This window comes from Pteropus vampyrus, unplaced genomic scaffold (assembly GCF_000151845.1).
Source record: "Pteropus vampyrus isolate Shadow unplaced genomic scaffold, Pvam_2.0 Scaffold448, whole genome shotgun sequence".
Lineage (NCBI taxonomy): Eukaryota > Metazoa > Chordata > Mammalia > Chiroptera > Pteropodidae > Pteropus > Pteropus vampyrus.
The window spans coordinates 284,578-288,760 of record NW_011889229.1 but is presented as its reverse complement, the minus strand read 5'-3'; the positions used below and the strand labels follow the sequence as shown (position 1 = coordinate 288,760).

Below are 4,183 nucleotides of genomic sequence, written 5' to 3'. Positions count from 1 at the left end.
CAAGTGATTTGATAGTGTAATCACATATTTCCTTTTCAAAAAAATCTCAAGAACTGTCAATATAGACATATTTTAAGTAATTATACCTGTCCAGAAATCAATCCCCTTGATACTTTGAAGCATATTAACAAGTATGTTGTCTAAGTTTTTAAACTTTTGCTTAGTCTCTACAAGTATTCTGATTAAGAGTGATATCTGAAAAATGTTCTTGACTTACTACTTTCCACTGTAAATTCTCTAATATTTGATCTTCTATGAAATACTTCTCCCAAATTTTTACATCTCTAGTCACTTTGCAGCATGAATTCTGTGGGATTTTCTGACACATATAATTTGCACAAAGATCTTTCATCTTGTATTAGGAATGTAGAATTTCTCCCCAGGAAGCACTTGTAATATGGAGTGAGGCAGTAGATCCAGATACATTTCTGATAGCCTTAAGATTTCTATTATGTATTCTATCATGTTCAGTAAGAACACCGATTAAAGGCTTTACCACATTCTCTACATTTGTAAAGCCTCTCTCCAGGATGAATTCTCTCATGTTCAGTAAGATATGAACGCCGATGTATAATGAGATTTGAGCTTCGATCAAAGACACTCCCAAATATTTAATGGTTCTCTGGAAACTGACTTTTCTGATGTTTATTAAGATTTGACTCTTGGTTCAGATTCATTGAACTGATAACTTCTGTCTCCATTACATGTACTCTTGATGCAGGACAGGAAAAATTTCCCTGGGTGGGGGCGGGGGTCGGGGGAGGGGGGAGAGACCAAGCCCTGCACCATGAGAAGAGGGTCCTTTGGCGGAGAGTGTGGATAGAATTCAACACGCATTCCAAAGTTAGAGTCAAAAGGAAAATCTATTACAAAAGGGGTAACACTCCACAGAGTATGATCTCCTCTCAGGGGCGGAGAGGACAGTGAGAGAGACAGAGTAAAGGTGTTGAGTGAGACCCTGAGTGTTCCGGGAATTCGGTTTATGTATCATTCTTTAGAACCTGTGAGTTATATTTTAAAAGACTTTGTCAACCCATTTCCTTTGATATGGATATACAATGAGGAAGGGGATTATATAGAGTGAAAAGGTAAGAATATGCAGAGTGAAAGGCCTGCTGGCAGTTCCTAGCCTTTAGTCCATAGGTTCCCCACGTTTTAGCCACAGGGAATGACTCTAGGTTCCCGTTTCCGTTTCCCCTTCACAGGAGTGGGGAATGGGCTGTTAGCAATCACAGCAGAAACCTTCCTTTGTTCTGAAGGTGGCCTCCCCACTGGCCGCAGGGCTGATCAACACATTGCAGTTTCTGAATGTAGCCTGATTAACATTTTTAATTCTCTTGCCCCCTCCCTACATTACTCTGGTCACGGCTGAAGGCAGAAAGGCCTTTACATTAAATATATAAAGTTGTTCCAAATTACATGATACTTGCTGATCCATAATGCTTGTATGAATACCCTGCTATGTTCATAGACATTATAGAATTTGGAACACAGTGGGACTATTTCTCCATGGAAGGATAATGAATCCTGGTTAAGGGATTCTATCACTGTTAGAATTCATCACCGTTAGAATATCTATCTTCATGTTTAAATATCTCTGATTTTTAGAAACATTTCAATGAATATTTAATCCAGTCCTACATTTGAAATGATTCAAATGATCATTCACACCAGGATTAGGAAACTTCCCAAATATTCCACGTATCATTACAGAAAACATTTATCTTTAGAATATTGTTTTCAGTCTTTACATTCAGAAACCTATATGGTTTTGTAAACATAATGCCTTAGAGGGATGGTTTCTCCAAGATGTGTTGTATCTTTGATCTCTAATGGCAACAGAGAATTTATGAGAAATTGTCCCAGTTTGGTGATGTCCCTCATAACATCCTTTCTGCACTTCACACCCCCCGCCCTTCCCAGTCTCTATTAAGTGTAAATTCTCAATGCACCGCATTCCGCATCATACCAGTAACACTTTGTGGAATGAGTCTTCTCTGCCTGGCTTTGGCCATAAACATGGGTGTTTTCAGAAGACATGGCTGAAAGATACCAAATAAATTATCACTCTACTACACTGAGGTAAACATACTTTAAATTCTAAAGCATGAATTTAATACTGATTACAGAACTTAGCAAGATGGCAAAATAGTAAGCACCAAACATTCACTCCTACATGAGACATGAATTGAGCCACAAGTACTAACTCAACTGCCTTGCTGAGTACTCCAGAAACCAGCTGAGAGTTTACAGCATGCACAGGATAGAAAAAAAGAAAGAAAAAAGCAAAGGTGAAACCAAAGAGCAAAGAAAAGTTGCTTATATAGCTGTTGGACCCCCCAGGACACCATGGCAATACTGTGGGAAAAAACCCAATCCCCAGTTTTGTCTCAGATGAGAAACAGATGATTGTCCCCTGTCTTCAATGATCTGGCTTTTTTGCAGTTGCCTGAGGAACTCATTTATCCTTTGCATGACAATGAGCACTGAGGGAATGGCAGTACACTGTGAGTGTCTTGTGGTGGCCGCTAAGGAAAAAGGTAATTAATTATTCAACCACCAGAAAGAATGTAGTACTAAAGACAGACATCAAGGATAGGAAGATATATGGGCTCTAAAACAGAAACAGAAAACATTTGAAACTGATAAATTACACACAAAATACAGAGAATACACATCCCAGATCCGGTCTGACAGGTCTTAGAACTTCTTGCGCAACTGCCTGTTATTTATTTTCTCCAGTACGAGGCAAGTTCATAAAGCCTGGGATGGTGGCTGCTTCTTCCAAATCTTAAAAAACATCATAAGGCATGTAAAGAAACAAAAGAATAAGGTATAATTAGATGAATAAAATAAACCTCCAAAAGTCAGCCATAAACTAATGGAAAGCTATTAATTACCAGACCAAGAACTCAAAATACAGTGTCATAACTTTAAAATACATTACCCCCATGGAAAACACAATAGAATACCTACACCAGATATTCAAAAGAAAAATTGAGAAAAAAATCAATGTATGTCACTACCAAAATGAAAAATTAAAAAAAAAAAAAGAGGGAAAAAAGTGGGATAAAATAGCTACAAAAAATGCTGAAAACAATTTTGAATTATAGACCCTCCCCCTCAGAAATTACTTTTAATGAAAACACATGAAACTCTCCCAAAGAACATAAGTTGGCTAAATAGATTAAAATAGAAATCCAACAACCTTCTGTCTACGAGACTCACTTTAAATGTGAAGACCTACTGAATGTAACTAAAAATATGGAAAAGGTATCTCATGGAAAAGATAGCCAATAAAGTACATGGGTGGCCATATTAATACCGGACAAATTCACATTACTGTCAAAGTGTCACAACACAGGACATTTTATAAAGGGGTGAATTCAACAGAAGCTATAAAAGGTATAAATATGTAAAAACTTATTCACCAAAAACAGTATGTCCCGCAAAAAATTACAAACAGAACTACCGCATGACCTAGAAATTAGAATTTGGGGCATTTATCCAAAAAATACGAAAACATTTGTCTACGGCCATGCCACCCTGAACGTGCCCGATCTCGTCTGATCTTGGAAGCTAAGCAGGGTCGGGCCTGGTTAGTACTTGGATGAGAGACCACCTAGGAAGACCAGGTGCTGTAGGTGTAAAAAAAAAAAAGAAAGTAAAACTAAAGCGTGCCACACCGTATAGAAATCAACATTCTTGCTCATTAACTGTGCATCTGGAACTATAGAAATGTCACTGTCCCTGTCCCACATCTTCAAATTAACATTCTCATGTCACAACAATAAGTCTTCCCAAAGGAGATCTTCCGGAAAAACAAACTATTTCCTCGGCTCATATTTCCCTTTTTGTAGCATGCACCAGCAGTCTATCCAAGAAGTATATACTGGGGAGTAAGGAGGGCTTCCGCCAGCAAGCCCACAGTTGCTGACAGCCACGAGATTAGAGACAAGCACAAAGGGATAGGTCAACATACTGGCAAAAAAATCCTGTAACAGCCCGGGAATAACTTTTTATTTCATTTACGGTGGATAGGTATCGATGAGGTAGGCCAATGACTTACAGAGCCACAAAAAAATGATGTCACCTAGTAGGCAAGGAATAAGACCCACAAAAAACCCAGTATGCCCTCTTCCCAATATATAGTTACTATGAAGTCAGAAAGTCCACAGAACTA

General features: G+C 38.3%; 1 protein-coding gene, 1 non-coding gene and 1 pseudogene across 2 annotated transcripts in view; 1 reads left to right on the top strand and 2 right to left on the bottom strand.

Moving 5' to 3' along the window:
- Positions 1 to 4,183, bottom strand: part of LOC105306604 (zinc finger protein 665-like) — a 37,377-nt gene that overhangs the window by 16,124 nt on the left and 17,070 nt on the right. The window lies entirely within an intron of this gene.
- LOC111732362 lies at positions 3,529 to 3,647 on the top strand. The gene has a single exon (XR_002777525.1). It is a non-coding gene; the product is annotated as a 5S ribosomal RNA (ribosomal RNA).
- Positions 3,764 to 4,177, bottom strand: LOC111732354 (annotated as a pseudogene).